At 40.0% G+C, this 19,364-nt stretch overlaps 1 protein-coding gene across 3 annotated transcripts in view; it reads left to right on the top strand.

Moving 5' to 3' along the window:
* Nucleotides 1-417: 417 nt before the first annotated feature.
* The window catches only part of PKIA (cAMP-dependent protein kinase inhibitor alpha), a 44,322-nt gene continuing 25,375 nt past the window's right edge, over nucleotides 418-19,364 (top strand). The window contains exon 1 of one of the 3 annotated variants that reach the window (XM_069004983.1): nucleotides 418-565. The gene's annotated coding sequence lies outside the window, so the exon portion shown is untranslated. Of the gene's footprint in view, nucleotides 566-654; nucleotides 721-979; nucleotides 1,335-19,364 lie in introns of those variants that run through there. The other 2 variants (XM_069004984.1, XM_069004982.1) reach the window with 2 other exon arrangements.

A 19,364-nucleotide genomic window follows, 5' to 3' on the forward strand; every position in this document is an offset into this window, starting at 1 on the left:
GAGGCACCACTTGACCACCGGGTCAACTGAGCAGGCACAGCACCTTGGAAACTCCCGTGTTTGTTCTGGGAGCTCATCCAGCATGACTTTTCTTGACCAGACACGACCCTGACTTGCTCTTAAGATAGGAAGAGCTCTCAGACTACAATGATTTGACATGCACCAGTGACACGTATTATCAACTCAAACTAGACTGGTTGGTGTTATTTATGCACCAACATAACTGTGCTTGTCCTGCACATGGGATGGGTCATGGGTTTGTAAACTGTGATAGGAATTCGGCCTTCTTTATGAGCCTGTCGGGCACTCAGTATATGCACAGCACTCTGTAAGCAACAAAAATAGACATGTTGCCTACTGCTGGATCTCAGAAATATCAGGACGCCCTTGGTAAGGGGGAAGCACGCCCAGGTGACCTTGAGCACAGCACAGTGCCTGTCCTCTGCTCTCCCCTTCCAGGCACAGAGCAGGAGCCACTGCCACAGAAGCTCTCCTCCATCCCAGGGAGCGCTGCATTTTTTAGGGGCACGAGCTGAGGAGCGCTTGAGCGCCCTGAGGCCGGGAGGTGAGAGTGGGAACAGGGAGCCCACACACGAGCACGAGCGATTACAGCGGATTTTCCTTCAAACGGCGAGAGCCAGGCACACAGCTCTCCCGGGGGACGCTCCCCCTTGGCTCCGGCCTTGCAGCGCGGCGGGAGCTGCCCTCCCGCGTTCCGCGGTACGGCCGGGCGGGCGGGCGGGCGGCGAGGGCGCGGTGCCGGGCACAGGGGTCGGAGCGGGGCGCGCAGCCCCATCCGCCGGGCGAGAGCGCCGCGCTCCCCGCGGCCGCGGAGGGGACTCCCGGGAGGGCCCGGCTGGCGCGGGGCGGAGCGGCCCATCCCGCCGCCGTGCCTGGGGAGGGTCCCCCGGGCCGCCACCGCACGCGGGAGACGGTGCCGCCCCTCGCAGGCTCCCAGGCAGCCGGGCACGGGTGTTCCCGCGGGAGCGGCGGCCTCTCCGGTGCGGGTGGAGCGCCAGGGCCCCGCGGGGCTCGGGCGGCCGGGCGGCGGGGCCGTCTCCCCCTCCGCGGCGGGAGCGGAGTGCGGCGGCCCGCGGAGGGGGCGGGGAGGATGACTTCATGCCGCCGGAGCGCCGTGAATTTAGGAGCAGCAGCTGCCGCCGCCGCCGCCGGCGGGATGTGGGGGTGAAGTGACAGCGGGAGCTGCCGCCGGCTGAGGGAGGACTAGCGCTGGGCACCCGCCGAGTCCAGGGGCTCTGGGCCGCCACCAGCAGCCGCTGCGGGAGAGAGGGAGGGAGGGAGGAAGGAAGATGCGCTGAGCCGGTCGCTGAAAGGTGAGCAGGAGCTGCCGGGCGCGGGGGCGGGCGGCGAGCGCTGCGGCGCTGCCCGGCCGGGGGAACGCGGTGCTGCCGCTGCGAGCCCCCGCTTCGGCTCTGCCGGCTGCCCACCCGGACAGCGTCTGGAGCGGTGCTGGGGCTCGTAGCTTCCTTCTCTTTCCTTCTCCTCCCTTCTGCCGTGGTTCCCTCCAAAAGCGGCAAGGCTGCCCTCTCTGAAGCGCCACAGTGTTGCGTTTTATCTTCCATGGCCAGGATGTGCCCTGGCTCGGTGCCTGCTCCCCGCTCGGCGGCCCGGGCTGCACTCCGTGCCCGAGTCGGGGGCACCCTGTCAGTGGCGTAGCACAGGACGGGGGCGAGAGCGGGAGGGCTGCGACAGGTGCGGGATTGCGCCCCGGACTGCCCGGGCTCCCCCCAGTCCGATGGCGTTCCTCAAGCGACGGGGAAGACATCTTGGGGCAGAAGGGCTTCAGGGGAACAGAAGCAGAAAAAGATGTCATCTCTTACACATTCCTGGATTTGGACATCGCTTCCCAGGGAACCAAAGAGTGTAGAAGTTGGAGAACAGGCCCTTACGCCAAAATGGATTCTGTCGTCTTCTTCGAAGACTTGTGTGGTTTTTTCCTTTTATTAATTTTTATCATCTAGCCCAAGGTTTGCAACAAACAAAATAGCAGCAGAATTCAAATGCTTTGTTTGTTAATGGAAGAATTAGTGAGTTGCTGTTCCATCATATCACCTGTAGAAGTGGAAAAAACAAGAATGCATGCATATTGTAGCTTGGCTGTTGACATTGCACATCGTGGTATGTACATCAAATGAATAGTGCTTTGGAACTGAGAAGAAGGAAAAAAATCTGCCTGACCTATTTCTGTGCCTGATACACTGGTGGGTTTTGTTAGGGTTTTTTGTTGGTTGGTTTTTATGTTTTGTGTAACTTTGTTCTGTTTTCAAAAAGAAAACTTGCCCTGAAGCAGATATGGCAATACAGGAGGTGGGTGTGCAGAGGCAGCTCATTAGAATATGCACTGTGTATGTAATGGTTAATGGCTCTATGTGGTTTGGAAATGGAAGCAATGACTGTGTCTCTGGGAAGTAAAGAATTGGGAATTAACCTGTTCTTAATGAAAAAGCAAGCAGACTACTGGAAGCTGAAGGTTATTTTATTCAATGTCTATTTACCTGTATATTCATCTTCAAGGATCCTGTTTCCCAAGTGTTCACAGAGAAGCTCAGACAGTTGAGGGATTCTTGGTTGTGGCTGAAGCCTCTGGTCATGGTGCTAGAATGACAGAAGTAATACTTAGGGAGGTAACAGACAGTTGCTTTGTTTGTTGCCATTATTTCTGGGAAGATGTTTAAATGCAGTCAGTACTGTTGCTGGGTATGCAGAAGGCAAATGACAGCTACAGAGACAGAAAATGTGTATAAAAAACAATTGAGGCTTCACAAGGCTGAAACAAAGAGCGAGTGATGAATTGCAGAGTCAGAAATCAGTTCAACAGACAAATCTTTTCTCTGAAACACAGTTATTAACTATGATAATGTATAGGCTTGTTGCTTTAAGCGTGTCATGGCACATGCAATGTATGTATTTCAAATTAGAAAAAAAAGTCTCATTTTGTCAAACCTGTATCTTTCATCTACCATACATTTATTTTGTTCCTGTAAAACACTTGGAAGCATTGGTTAGGACATTTCTATTGGTTTTTCTTTTCTAAAATTAAGCATGGCTGGCTGTTTCAGAGGTTGCAATGTTTGTAGTGTTTGTCTGATTTCTTCTCTAGTTGCATTTGATTGGAAAAAGAAACCATGTAGCTGAGTCCAGATGCTTCACATATTAGCGCACCCATTCTACATAAAGTCAATTTCTTCACTGAAGTGAAGAAATCAAGTAATGGCCTCCCAGTCAGTTGTTGCAAGCACAGGGCAGTGTGAGTACTCACTAATGTTGACACAATGTTATCACAGCAAATTTAACTCTTTGTGCTTCCTGGCAAACCTAATATTTCAAGACTCTTAGTTAACATTTTTTTAAAACAATACGGTTGCAGAGATGAAGCAATGGTTGACCAAGAACACCACTGTAAACTTGAATTACTTCTGTTTTTATCTTGTGTACTCCAAAGGCAAATGGTGTAATGTGCACTTACATAGCAAAAAAAGTATATCTAATTATCAATGTGAGTTTAGTTCAATGGTGTAACTGGTGTAAATCCACTTCCTACAGATTTCTTTCCCAGAATTCTACTTGCTCCTTCTGTTACTGTAACTTCCATGCTCCTGCCAACCAAAGAAAAGTGTTTTTATTGTGGTTGATTGGGGCAACAGCACCACTGACTGGAAGAACAGCCTAGTTGGCCAGCTGGTTGGTGCCAGACAGACTGGGTAGCAGCTGAGATTTAGTTGTCTTTTCCTCAGAGGTTCTGCTATTTTGGAACACTTCATCTGGGTTTGTTCTTCAGATTTGCAAGAGCTTAATTATCTTTGAGGTTTCTAGGTTGCTGTCAGCCTTTGAACCAGCAGGTTCACTTACCCAGTTTTATTAGTGGGGACCAGATGGGTATGTTTGCAAAAGGCTTGTTTCCTTAGTAGAACACACTGGAAAACCCAGTGACCTTGAATGCACTTGAAGTTGCAGAGGTTTGATTTCACTTGTGGTCCTTTCCAAGGGCTGAGATGAAACACTACAGTTAAATACATTTTCTATTATTATGAGAATTTTAAAAATGATGTTTCCAAGTGCTGTTTGAACTAACTGAAATGACCGTGTTTTAGAGCAAGCAGATCATTTTTCTCTTATGTTGTTAGTAGGCTTTCAGTTGGATTATTTTTTCCAATTTAAGAATTCTATAAAAAAAGGCTTGAACAGGGTAAAAGGGGACAGATATTACACAATGAACTTAAAACTATGTACTTTAGCATGTGCAAACAATCAAGAGTATTTCAACAATAGTGATACCATTTTTATTTTGAAGAACAAATGCATTCACACTTTCCAAATGCATGTCCTTCATGTGCAATAGCTCGTATTTCTGGGAGAGAAAAAAATGATTTCTGAAAAATAAATGCCAGACACAAACTGAAACTTTGTCTCCTACTACACAAATGGATTTCATGCTGCACTAATTGTCAATAGGGGATCTTTATGTGAGTGCCCAGTCAACTGCAAAGGTAGCAATCATTAAGGAGAACTAACAGTTTTATCCATTTATTATATATTAGTGGTGGCAACAAGACAAGTATTGATTATCTTTTAATTTTGAATTTGACACAGTAAAGTAAGTCAGCACTTCACAACCCAAATAATGAGCCCCTGAGTTTAATATGAAATATGGAGACAGAAATGCAGAGTTCATGTATGCTTCTTGCAAAAGAAAGCTGATTGAAGCCTTTCCCTTGAAGGGGACTGCATGTAAACAGCAGCACAAGCATGGATCTATTTATGTGTATTGCTTTCATGATGTATTGAGAGACTAGCTTTGAGAAAGTCTCTGTATTGTCTACTCTTAGAAAATCACTTTATTGAAAAAACATTTTAAAAGAAAGGATCTGATTATACAGGAACTGTATGTTTCCAGTATATAGCTCAGTCTTATAATTGTATCAGAGGAGAAAGTCACACAAAATGGACTCTTATAGGACAGTTGGTACAAATGTCCCAGCCAAATGCCAGATCAAAAATTTCTTTTTCCTTTAATTCTTATGGTAGAACCAATAAGATATGATAGTGGGTTTTGTCTTTCCTAACATACTGAAGACACGCTGCATGTCTGAGCTGGTCATATTCTGTGATTATAAAGCAATTCCAGGGTATCTCTGCTCTTCTTCCCTGGCTGAACCAAGTATAAAACATGAACTCTGAGGAAGAGCTGTAGTAGAAGAATTTCCATGTCATGAGCTGGGTTGTAGTTCTCTCTAGCAGAATTTGGTTTGTTTTCTAACCATTATTAAAATTAATTTTAAAATTGGCTAGATTGCTGTTCTTTGCCTTTACAGGACTCATGGGGAATTTAACCTGCCTTTATGGCAACTGCCTGGTCTCTGCACAGCTCTGGATCCCTTTCTGCACTCATGTCCCAGTGATTCATCAGATGTAATGGGCGAATAGGTCTAATGACAGCATACAGTCTTAGTTTCTCTGACTGCTTTTTCTTGGTCTCATTTTTGTTCTAGCAACTATTCCAAGAGATCCAAAGGTATATCGAAGTTATCTTGGCAGCTGTTAGCTAGCCCATGAAATGTGCTGCAGCTTTAATGAGATCATATAGATCTTAATATATCCATATAATTATATATATTACATAATATATATATTTGCTAACTATTCACTCATTTGCCTTCTACCTCCTACAGAATTCCACTTACACATATGGTGAGCATATAACTGTGGTGAAACGATCTCACCACCTGTTGTTTTAAAATAGCACAGATGCTTATTAATGGTCCTTCCATGATACTGTTTATAGTACATGTTAAACCTCACTTAAAATACTGTGGATCATGTTGGTAAAGGATATTATTACTTCAGCAGCAGCCTTAAATTGATTCCTGTTCAGCATCTTGACTTGTTGGTCGTTAGTAGGTAGGAGAGAGGTAAACTCCACAGAAGAATCAAAGCTGTGATGCTCATTGAGTGAGCTGTCATGGAATCCTTTTGGATAACTAGTCAACCCCAAGATCTGCAAAAATCATGAGCACACAGATGGGCTACACTCATAAGTCTTGTGCTCAGCTGATATGAATTCCTTCAGGCCAAGCTCAACAGCACTTTCACACTTCAAAGCAAGGGAAAGTAAATAATTGCAGAACTTTAACCTTGACCAAGACTGTTGCCTAATGTATATGTATCTTTTTGTCACGGAAAAGTCATTTCTAAACTGACTAAATTAAGTTTAGGTATATAAATATTCCATTAACTCCTGGGTTTTTTTGTTCAATCTCAGGAGTCACTTGGATTCTCAGTTTTGCTTTCAAACAATTTCTAGAGTTCTTAATATTTCTGGTCTGCATTTCTACAACTCTACATTTGTTTTGGATTTTTTTTTTTTTTGTCTAACCCAGTAAAAGTAGAAGTCAAAAATGTATCTCTCCTTTGAAATCATCTATCCACAAGTAGACCAAGAAAAATTCTTGATGTTAAGTGTCAGTTCGCTGAGATGTATATTTGAAAGTGCAGTCAGGCTAAACAAATTCAGCTACTTTGAACCTTCTCAAGGTGCTTCCTTGAGGCACAGAAAGCTCTTGATATTTGTATGTTGCTAGCGAATTCCAAGAAAACACTTTTATATACTGAAAAAAATACATAACAGAAAAAGGAATGAAATATGGGTCTCATTCAAGTTTAGCAAAAACTCCTCATAACTAGTAGGATGAGTAGCTCTGGATTTTTTGTGATTTTTTTTTTTTAATGAAAAATATATATGAAAACTTTTTTTCCTGTGGTACATGACAGATGGCATTGATTGTTTGTGTTTAGTATTGCTAATAAATTAAAGAAATAGTTGTTCACACTAAACAGTGACTGTCAGATGCCAGTTCCAATTATACAGGATGGGCAAAAACCTCTTCTTGTTCAGTAGAAAAACTCCATGGCATATTACAGTGTAGCTTGTAAGAATATAAGTCTGCTATTAAAATAAGATGGAAGTCTGCTATTAAAATAAGATGGCTGGCAAAATTCCAGTAAAGGATGCTTAGAGAAGTAATGAATAAATTAGGTGGAGTAATCATCTTTTGATACAGTCTCCCAGTGTTTGGTGCTCAGCATTGATTAGGAGTTCTGTGGGCATAAAGCAATGTTTGCACTATTCGATTTAATTGCAGGAGGCATCATGTCCTCACTGCATGTGTTCGTTGATCTGATTTCTGTTCACAGGCTCCACGGTATCCTTTGGCATGATTCAGAGCATGTGGAGTGTAAGGAAGAAAGTCTCTTTGTTTTCCCTTAAAATTTGTTGCCTAATGGTTTAATTGGGGGCCTTCTTAATTGACATGATGTGAGTAATGTTAAACACTTGGGTTTTTTTCAGTTTCTCACAAGTCAAGATTTTCTGTCACACTCTTTTTCCTCAAGAACAGAATTGTCTTCCTATATGTACTCTTTCTGCACATATGGACTCTATTTCATATTTGTTTTATTCTTTGACGCTATTTTTATACTTCCTGAAAATTTTTACGGATGTGCAGAATTCAGAAACTCTACTTAGTAGAACAATAATTTCATATTTATGTCCCATTTCGTTCCCTTTTTTTTTCACTATGCTTATTTTTTCCAGTTACTAATTGCGTTTCAATTGGGCTGGAACTTGAATGTCCCTATGAGGGACACAAGTTCCTTTTCATTGTAGGATCAATACAATAATATGTTTGCATGACTTTAAGGTACTGGTGCCATTAGCAGGAGACATTAGAGTTGATAGGTGAATATCAAAAATGCATTTTAAATGTAGGAAAGAACAAACTGTAGTGTGTAACCTTACAGAGAAATTCAGTCATAAACCCTTCCTTTGTTTTGTGTTACTGTTGTTTTAAAATAGTTGGATGATGGCAGCTTTACTGAGTTGGGCTAATGTTTTTGAGCTCAGACCTGGGAAGCAGAAAATAAGTGAATAGGATTTGTTAATGCATATAAGAACTGGAGCATGTGAAAATAATTCATACTCTAAAAGGCAGGCATAATGTGAAACACTTTATTAAAAAAAAAAAACAACAAACCACACAAAACCAAAAATAGTCTGCTGAATTTTAAGTAACTGTTATTTGTAAGGTCTCATGGAGTCAAAACGTGATAAGAGATGTGAATGGAGTCTGCATAAATATAGAAGCTGTATGACTTGAGAACGAGACATAGCTCATCAAAATGATTACAACATGCCTTTAAAGCCTAAGGGAACTACAGCTTTTTGTCAGTGAAATAAGCCCATTTTATCATATATTTGTTTATATACAAGCTAATAATGTTTCCAAACACCAAAACCTTTTCCAAGCAAAATATTTGTCCTGAATAGGGAGTTCTCTTAAGTTATTCTGAATAGCTTGAGGCTTTATGGAACACTTTTTTTCTTTTTTTTTTTTTTCCTTAGACCTCCTTTGCCTATGTGTTTATTTGCCTGCAGGGCATACAGGTGCTGATTTATTGAATGGCAGCTATAATATTATACGATAGTAAGAATTGTATTGATGCCAGTGTCATTCACTCTAAGTGACAATATGCAAAAATAATGCCACCACTGCTATATGTCCTTTTAAAGTCTAATTTTTCTGTCTATACCTAATGTGGTACTACTTGGGGCTGACTGAGGCAATGGCAATATTCTCTTCAATTTTGCAAAAGCAAAATCCCTGCTACATAGTGAAAAACAGGTGCAAAGCCTTCAGTCATCCCCAACTCGTGCACAAAGCATCTCCAGAACAGATAAAGTTTGAATGAGTATTTATAGAAGATGAACATGATAGCCTGCACCCAGAGGAACACAGATACTGTATAAGAAATTTAAGCATGTAATATCACTTCCTTGCTGATACTTTAGTATTTGTTACATGTTCATGTAACAGTAGGCTTTTAATACTAGCTAATAATGGGGAATGACTTCATTAGCATTTAAGGAAGGAATTGAAAGTGTTTTGCATGGTATAATTCAGTAGCCAATTGTCACTCTAGAAGATACTTTTCAACTTTACACTCTGCACTCTTAGGGAATTGCTGTAAAGACCAAAGAGCAAGAAGAAACATTTTTGTTATCCTCTTTTTCTCGAATACTGGCGAAATGTATTCTTTATGTAGCCCATTTCATCATGGAAGATCTCAAAATGCTTTTCAGTACTTCCATTTTCATTGACAATATTTGGAAATAAGAGATGAAAGCTGTTATTTAAACATTGTTTTCCCACAGTTGTATAGCCAATAAGACTGCAGATCAGTTACTTATGCAAATCTCCAGAAAAAGGTACTGATTTCTGATGACTGCTGCAACACACTGAACTGTGGTATTTCCTTCCAGGCAGAAAATTCTCTTTCCTTTTGCTTTTGTGCCTCATAGAAGCAACTTTTGAAGACCATTCATCCGTTAAAGACTGCTGCTCTGCTTGTTAAGCAGAGTTTCTAGTGAGATAACACACTATGCACGTATATTTTGTGTAAGTTTTCTAGGTCTTCCAAGTCCACTCTTTGTTTGCATTTCTGTTTCTCCATCCTCCTCTAGCATCCTTGGTCTGGCAAAGTCAGGGACTGGTACTTGTTTTGGAAGTGTATTTTTCCACTGAATTTTTTAGTGTAAAATTTTTGAGTTTCAAGTTGTGTCCCTTTTGGTAGCACAATATTTCTTAACTACTGTCTTGAACGTTTATTTGGAGTCTTAACAGGTTGCATATGTTAAATAACTGCATATGATTTCTAAAGCCAACTACAAGGCAGAATTCTAGAAAGAAGAAAACTTTAGCACTGTTCTGAGGTCAGTGTCCAAATGAATGCCTATCTTCCTGTGGTGGTATGCTGCTTTAATTTCCTGGAGCAATGGGAGAAAAAGAAGTGGCGAAAACATTCCTAGTTTCCTCTGCTTTCCAGACTGTGTAATCTGAACATTGTGTATTTTTTGATCCTAAGGCACCACCTGAGCACTTCATTTTGCTGTCCAAGCATGTTTCTGGCAAGTAAGCTCTTCTATCCAGCTCCTCTTGAGAGGAGCAGTTGCCTGTGTCTCTGTGCTTAGTAGTGATTCATTACACTCTCAGGGCTCATCTTCAGTGTCATCTTTCATAATTCTATTCTTGTATGAATTTTGGTGGCAAGTATGAAGTTTCTGAGTTTGGGTGGGGGGTTTTTTGTGGCTGGCTGTCAGCAGGATCAGAGTTGCAATCTTTGCTTTCAGTTAAACAATGTCTGTGAGTACTGCTGAGGACTAGGACAGTTTCATACATGATTGTTGAACTGTTGCCGAGGCTTTTTGTGCATTTTTGACTTATGTCAACTTGTTCTTCCAAAGAAGGCAAAACTTGTTCTGGGAATTGTTGTGGGTTAGATGGCATTTCCCAGCAGGTGATTTGAATGTTGTTTAGAAAATAAATTCTCCTTTTAGTTTTCCTGGCTCTCCTTTGATGTGGCTGCTGTTGAGGCAGGCCACATTTTTAGCTAATTTGTCTGGCTTTTCTCTGTTCAAACTGCTGAAAGCAGTGGAAGCTTTCTATGCATCCTGTGATACCTGTCTTTCAGTTAATGTTGCTTCTATGACATTCTTCTTGAACACTTAATCATATCTGCTATTTGTTCTGTTGAAAGAAACTTCAAATTCCCATCCCCCTTTCTGAAGTATTCCTGTTCTCCTCATAGAGTAGTAATTTCAGTAAAGTGTTCTACTTTGTGTCTCTTTTTGAGCATATTTAAAAGCCTTTTTAAGGAAAGCAGAAATATTTTGGAGTATCGTGGTTTTCGTAGTAAGAGGTGTAGATACTTTCAGTAGTTTTACTTTCTACGTGTGGGGGTTTTTTTGTGAGAGATGTGAAAATCCAAGATAAATCATAATTTAGCACCTTAAATTTCTGGATTATCCCTATATAATCCCTATTCTAATTTATAATGTAATTAACATTCTGGTAACAGTGGCCAAAATATTAGACTTTTCTTTGTCACCAAGATGCCTCTGTTGTAAGAGATCCTTTTGTAAGTAAGGACATAAATGTGGACAGGTTGAAAAGTTGTTAATAGGAGTTAAATGTCACCAGAAGAGTGGGAGGGTGGATCTGGTGCATGTCCTTCTGGATGAGTCAAAAATATAATATCTAAAAACTCAATTGTATACATGTAGTCATGTTGGTACACATTGTCAGTTGTTTGTCCAGTGGCTGACTTTTTTTCTCTTCTTCCATATGAGGTGCCATCTCTGGAACTAACAAGTGTCAGCCCAATATGAGTGAAGGAGTAGTTCCTTTTACGAAGATTAGTAATAGCAATTTGAGTAACCTGAATTAAAGGTACCTGTGATCTCCACTCTAAACTTTTCCTCTCCTTTTTCTTTTTCTGCATCTATATGTATTTGGGTATTAGTTACGTGCTTCTGTCTTACAGTTTGGGCATAAAGACTTCTTACACAAGCTAAGGAACAAAGACTTCTGTGTTGGGTTTTTTAATTTTGTTTTTCTTATAGGTTTCTACTATTCTCTCCAACTAGCCAGCTCACTGAAAGCCAAAATCTTATGCTTGGCTTGATGGCTGTTTATATCTAACCCAGCTGATGTATCACTAAAGGAAAAAGTATTCAGAGAAGCATGAAAAGATTCAGTAGGATTAAATAGCAAAGCATATTTTATTCCATGCAGGAGCAGCCATTGAAAGCTAAAAGCAAGCTAAAGAAAGAGCCATTAATTGTGGGAAGTTAATGTAAAATGGGAATCATAAGAAATAATTTTTCAAATCCTTTCAGCTACTGAAAGCATTGAATCAGAGGTCTTAGGTTTACAAGTGATCAAGTCTAAAGAGAGATAGAAAAGAAGCCTATTAGGGATAAAATAAAATTGTTGAAGTGCCGGTACATACCTGCCCAAAATCAGCTGAGTGTGAAAAGAGTCTCTTCTTTCCTACCCTTGAGGACGGTTTTAGACACATTTGACCAGAATTATTTAAGGTGGCATGAATGATATCTGAGAGTGAGACAGAGATGAAGTCAGTATCCATGTGGTTCTATAAATAAAGAAGGTTGCATGCAAGGCCTTGCTGAATGCTGGCTTGTCTGTTAACTGAAAGGGCTAACTCTTCACAAGTTTAATTCAAGTTTTATTCCTTCAAGCGCTTGATTGTTCAAAACTAAGCCAAGGTAGAACACTGGTTACTTTCTTTTTGTATTTCTCCTTCCCTATTTACTGATTGCTTCCAGAGCTTCACGTCAAACTTGATGAAAACATAATTCTCTCTTTTGTAGTCATTTGCTTGATTTCACCTGGGAAATCTTCACACAACTGTATCTGACAATAACCAGTTACTCCTGAAGGATCCTTTGTCATCCTCTAAAAATTCTTTTGTCTCTGAACACAAGAGGAATAAACAAAGACTGGAATAAGCTCTAAAGTTCCAACTGAGTGCTTCACCATGTGCACTTGGGTAATCCACAGCACAGTTACTTGGACTGTGCACATGTGCATGTCTTTGCATGGAAACTGGAATGATGGTGCAGAGAATGGGAATGCCTAGGTGTCATCCTGACATTTTATCATGACAAGTCTGCAAAGTAATTGTGAAACATGCAACTTTAATGTTTTGTCTCGCTGACTGGCACATTTTGCTGCCAATTTTCTTTTAAAAAAAGAAGGTAGACTTCTTTATTTAAAAAAATTCTTATAATTTAAAAAATTACAAAAGCTAGTCTGCTACCTGCACTGAGTAATACTTCAACTCTTTTGTTTGCTGGAGCGGGTCCAGTAGGATCTATCAGAAAGCATGGTTTAGCCCTAGTTTTCTCATGAAAATACCTGTTTTGGCAAGTAGTTTCTATTTCCACAATTGCTTGGAAGAGGACGTACTTGATGCTTTCCCATCTATCTGAAGCTGAATAGAAAGTTTTACACTTATGTGGCTTATCTCAACGTGCAAACTTTCTACCAGGTGCTTTGAGGGAGCTAAAATTGTTTTCCTTCAAGTAACCCATTTCAGAAAGAAAGTTGTTAACCAAATTGTTATTTGTAGTTTTCTCTACTCAAAGTGCCTTTTTGAAAAGATACTTCACCTAATAACTGAAATTATTTTGACTCCTTCCTCAAGCTTCCTGGGAAAAGACATAGGCCAGAGAGTTTTTATATTCAGGGGAGAATTTTCTACAAGCTTTTGATGAAGTCCACTTATTTCTATGGAACATTTGTGGTATTCTTCTCATCTTCAGATGGCATCTGTGACAAATTTTCTAGTCTTTTTCTCTTACTATGTGTATATAAGCTATCAAAAAGAGTGGAATTTATTTGTGCCACATTGTTGGATAAACTTTCTTTAAAAAACCCAAGCGTCACTCAAATTTAAATTTAACTGTTCACCATTCCTTCTTCTATGCTTCTGTACTCTTCACTTACAGTTTTTTTGGAACAGCAAGGAAATGACAGAAGTCAAAAGAAAGCTAATCTAAGATCTTCTACAAAAAAAAGGTGAATATAGTGACTTAGTTACCAAGATCTGTTGAGCTGATAAATCCTAGGCAAAATAATAGAAAAAGCAAAGCTGTAAATATAAAGTATATTGAAGGACAGGATTATAATTCATGCAGATCACTGATGGCTAATGAAAAAAGATCGTGTCAAAGAGACTCTGACATGCTGGCTTTACATATTTTGGAGGTTACAGAAAATACACTATTAAGCCTATTTTACTTGGTGAAAACTGAAGTTGAGGCTATTTCCCATATTCCAGGCAAACACGGTGGTGGTTTCAGCACTGTTCAGCATTCAGATGTATTCAGTTCATACCTATGACTTACCCACTGCAGCTTTTTTTGTACCATGTGTGAGGAATGACTTCCCAAAAAGTAGTTCATAGTGGTGTTTAGATCAGTACTGGCCCAGACAGTAAGCAGCTCCTCCTGTGTCCACTGTGAAAAGATTCCTAAAAGATGGAGTTAAGAGTCTTACCTCCTCAGAAAATACCAATATCTATTTGAAGGAAAATGCCTGTTTTCCCCTTTTTTTCTTCTGTCTCTGCAATGGTTTGCAATATTTGTAAGTGTTCCCTTACCTTTCTCTCTTCCCTGACTACCACCCTGCTCCCTCACCCGCCCCACTAAGAAATAAAAGCAAGAGGGACGTTTTTCCTACAGCAGAGAATAGAAGCAGAATTCAGAATTCAAAAGAGCTGTGAATAACTGGAGAGCTGATTTCATACAGCTGATTTGCACCAGTTGAAAAAATTTGTTTACTGATAACTTACCTTGACACAAATCTTTCTTTTGAAATAGAATTCTGAAACCAAAGAAATGCAAACTAAGTTTACTTGTTAAAAAGTGTTGGTACTCAGAATATATAAGTATAGCAAATTTCTCAACGGTATCTTAAAAATACTTCTTCATAAGGCTCACTAAGGATATTTGTTAGCTGAATTCAAAGGCAGCACAAACCAGACTGAGTTCTACCAGACCATCTAAAAAACCTGCATGGCAAGTGCTATTTTGTCTGTCTACATCTAATGCATCTGTGATCCTGTTCATTGCGTACTTATGTAATAAATCCACTAAAATGGTCCCTTTCTTGCTGTAAAACTATGAAACTGTTGAAACACTAAAACTGGACATTTCTGTTTCTTTCCATATGACTCATCACTTTGTTTGCCTCATTTAAATGTTTTACAACTCATTAATTTCTTCTCATTATTTTGTGTGTCTTAGTTCTTTCTACTTTGTTTGTATTGGGCAATAAGAACTCTGTTTTATTTGTGTTTTTGCATTTCAAACTTTGGTACAGGCTGTTCTCCATTTCAGATCCTTGTTCCCTCTACAACAGAGTAAGATTCTTCCAGACATCAGTGTGTTGCCTAAAAATCAAGAGGGTGGTTTAATGTCCCACTATCTTCCCTACTCCTCTTGCAGGAGATACAGTGAAATCTTGACTGCTGTGAAAACAGCTGCCTGCCAGCTGTGCCACATGCATGTTACCTAGTACCATGACGAGAACCTCTTGTATCTGTTGCAGTCAGAGGATGCTGGCTGGGTCTTTCAAATTATTGAAAATGGCACATGAGACACAAGATGAAGAAATGCAAAGAAAAAGCTCACCAATTATAATGAACAAGGTCTTTCAAGAAGTCTCTGAGAAGCAGCTTAAGAAAAAAAAACAAACCAACACAAACCAAAAAGTACTAAAAAAACCCCAAACACCAAACAAAAAGTCCCCAAACCCTCCCACTTTAGAACATACTTATTTTTCAGTGCTGTGGTTGGAACACCATATGAGAGTTCCTTTTGCAGAATCCTTTGTTTTCAGCCTCTAGCAGTTCCAGATCACTCTGTGTTTGTATCCCTCCCCCTTCTTCTTGTTTTCTCTCAAAGAGCAAATATGAAGGTCAGGTCTGGGCTCAGACCATATGTGTGAGTGATTGATTTTTCCTATACACCTGCTGCTTTTTTTCCTAGCTTCCTTTACAAAATCCTAGGATGAGGGAACCTCTCTGCAAAAATGCATAATTAAGTCATTTTTTCCAGATGCTGTTAACAGATACAATTTCTTACTAGTTTTTTTTTATTTTACTACTTCAAAAATTCTTTTAAAAAGAAAACCTTATTTCAATGTCTGCTTGCCCTTTGTGTTCCAAAGGCTCGCTTGTGGGCCAGTTTATAAAGGAGATCATGGTTCTGCCTCTTGTACTTTGCTACTGAGCTTGTAGGTATAGTATATATGTAAGACTTTATTAGATAGAATATGTATATGCATTAAAAGCAAAATGCATAACAGCCTTTAAGCTATCATCAAGATGAAGGCCAGAGAATGTGTATTCTTGCAAGTTTAGGAGTTAAGTATGCAAATCCTCAGCTTCTCTTGAGATATTATATTTTTTTGACTGTATGGGTAGAATCTGATGAGAATTCAGCCTGTGAAAATTCTCCAGTAAAGTTAATTAAAGCTGGTACCCTGAGAACACTTTGCATTAATTTTGTACCAGATTATACTTTTACTTTCTGCAACCTTAAGTAATCACATCTTAAGGGTTACTCCATCTATAGCACTGTTTGGGGCTTAAAAATATCAAGGGGTATGTTCCTAATTGAATGCTGGTATGTGGGAGAGGAGGGGTAGGTAGATATTGGTCCCCTTTTCTAAAGGGGAAATAGATTCTGAGCAGAAGGCAGAGAAAGAGGAAAAGGGCATCTGGTCCTTCAGGACAAGAAATGGCAGCAGAAGGGAGGCAGCAAACTAATTAACAGGTCTTTCTCCAGATGAGAAGGTGGCCTTTACTGTGCCTAATTACACAGACAGTAATTTAAAACATGCTGTCTTGTCTCACAGTTGGATCTTGCAGTGCCTGGTTCATGCAGGCAGCCTCCTGGAGTCTCAGGCCTGTAAGCAGAAACTCAGGTAGTCTTTGCCTGAGACCACAAGCTGAGAGGACAGATTTCTTGGGAAGAGTTAGAACTCTCATCCTTTTTGTATTAATGTTGTAGTTTAATCCTTTGTAGATTAATGGCTTTGGCCTGTAATGTTACTGTTTCGCATTGTACCAGGATACAAAGGAGTATCAATTTCAGTGTAAACCTGGGCTCCAGTAAGTAGAAAGCTAAAATCTGATTTTGCAAACTGAGCAGATATGTCATTAAATGGAAAATATTTAGTTACTTGTACTATACGTCAGGAATGGGCAAATCTAGAGCAGGCTGTACTATTGTCAGGGAATCATCTTGCTAAGACTCAGCTGTGTGTCTAAGTTGGGGGCTGTATTTCACCTATGACATGGTGATAACTTTTTAAGCTCGTTAATCATGGATTAATCAATGTTCCTGTACCCTTCGCTTCTCCAGTGCTTTTAATGAGACTGGACACTTGAGCCAAGAAGGGATCTGGGAACTACATACAGCCTTTAGGAGCCTGAATTCAAGACTCTAATCTTTCCTATTTTACTTAAAAACACTAAGAATCTAGAACTGCTGGCCAGACTCTTTGTATTTGCATACCATCTGTCTCACCTCAGATCTGGTAAGTAGGACTCTCTGATCTTGAACTTGCTAAGAGGCACCAGTGTGCCATCACAATCATTCAGACAGATGCTACAAAAGGGATATATTGACGTGTTAACTCAAGTTTAGTGGAGGCTACAAAAAACATGAGGCTGGAGCACACGATGTACAAGCAGGGACTGCAGGAACTGGGTTTGTCCAGCATGAGGAAGACACTACAAGGAGGTCTAACAGCATTACCTGAGGAGGCATGGTGGAGATGTTCTAGACTTTTCTTGGAGCCCTGCAACAAAAGGGTAAGTGGCAATAGTCACAAGTTGCAATACAAGAAATTCCAGCTAGATGTAAGGAAAATCTTCCTCTTAAAAAATGGTTTAGCACTGGTACAGCTTGGCAAAATGCTTGGGGAACCTCCACCCTTGGAGCTACTCCAAATTCATCTGAAGTCCCTGAGCAACCAGACTGAAGTTGGAGGTTAGCCTGCCTGTGAGCAAGTGGTTGTTGGACTCAATGGCCTCCAGATATCCCTTACAAAGTTTTTGTGTGATTCAAAGACTGGTGGTTTACTAGGTGTACCTGTACAGACCTATCAGTCCTGACTCAGGGTCCGAGTTTAATTCAAAAACCTGTGTGGAGGTAGGGAAGAAGTGAATCTCACTGCTCATCTTCCACATAGTATCTTCATTCTAAGGAAGGAGGAGACTTGGTATCCAGACTGTTCTCAGTCTCAAGGAACCCATGGACACAACCTCCAGTAAAAAAAGTATTTTGAAGTTGGTTTATCAGTTACAACTGCAATTGTTTTCCTTCTGGTCCTGTGCCTTTTTGCAGACAAGGATGCCTAACTCTTTAGTCTTATGATTTGTGTGCTGAAGACTAGGAAACCTCCACTTCTGCTCCTTAGATTAAGTGCATTGATTTTAATGGTCTCTAGAGTAAAATATGTGAGCAGTTCTGGAAGTCCTCTTAGCTTTTGGTGTTATGCTTAAGACAAGCTTTTCCATTGTTATGCTTAAGACAAGCTTTTCCATCACACGGTGCTTATTTCACAGGAATGAGCTGATGTAAGATCATGCAAGAGACAGAGCTTCAGTTACACCTGAGAGTGTCCAAATGCAGCAGAGCAGTGCTCAAGTGCCAAGATGAAATGGGTCTCAAACTCCTATATGTAGAAGAGAGTGATGGCAAGCTGCTTTTCTCCTGAACCTGCAAGACGTGACCACAGTCTTTTTGTGAAGAGATGACTTTTTTTTTCATATGCTGCTGCCACATGTGAAATTCTTACTGAGACAATAAGATATGAACAAAATAAGTAATTCCATATTTAGGTATTAATGACTTTGTCATTGTTTCACGCACCTTACTCTGGTGCAGAAAAACCACAGATATGTGACAACAGGCCTTGCAAACTAAATTTATCCTTCTATAAAATCCACCCACGCAGAAGATATTCAAGAAAAGCTCCATCACATGCTGAAATCTGTGAAAATAAAAGAACCCTGGGAAGTAAATTTATTTAAATTAATAACAGTATACCGTTCATATTGTACTGGGGGGGGGAATGACACAAGAAAGTGCAGAAATACATTAAAGAGTGTAGAATTTCAAGACTATTTTTTGTGTGTGTGTGTTTTGGTTTTTGGTTCATTTTTTAATTTTTAATTGTGAATATTGTCAGCATTATTCTAGGAGACCCTGTAGCTTCTTCTCCTGAAGTGTATTCACTTTAAACAACTGCCAAAGTCTTTCTGTACAAACCTGTTAAGGAAAGATAGTGAAAAATATTCTTTCTGGATAGAGAAAACACTTCTTTTCTGTTTCCAGAAAAAAATATATATATTTGGTAGTAATGTTGCTAGTGGCATAACATGAAGTAATCACTTTGTATAGAGCACAGGTTTTTTTTATTTATGCATGCTGCACTATTATATTTTATACTTTGTTTTTCCTATTTGTAACTTTATACTTAGTTTTTCCTATTTCCTACTTGCTTTCTTAGAAACTATCATTGGATTGTATCTTCTAAATTCTGTCCTGATCTATTTGGTGTTAACCATGATCAGCACAATATTTTCCAGTCTTCTTCAAAGCAAATAGAAATACCCTTGTGACATAGCATGTTTCTGGCTGTGTGTGTTTTAAGGAAAAAGATATTCAGCCTTATAATGGCATAATGAGAGTAATTTTCTTAATGAAACATGTGAGCTGACTTAAAGTGCTTACTCTTCAAGATGTACCTCATCAGGATTTGTTTCTAAGAACCTTCCTATCTAGTATCAGGCATGGTTCTGTGTCTGGATCTCCTCTGCTCTATTGTTTTAGAGTGCCCAAGATTAGTAGGAAGAATGCAGAAAAAAGAACATAATATGAAGCTGAACAGAGCAAAAATTATGAGTCT

This window comes from Aphelocoma coerulescens, chromosome 2, assembly GCF_041296385.1.
Source record: "Aphelocoma coerulescens isolate FSJ_1873_10779 chromosome 2, UR_Acoe_1.0, whole genome shotgun sequence".
Classification (NCBI taxonomy): Eukaryota; Metazoa; Chordata; class Aves; order Passeriformes; family Corvidae; genus Aphelocoma; species Aphelocoma coerulescens.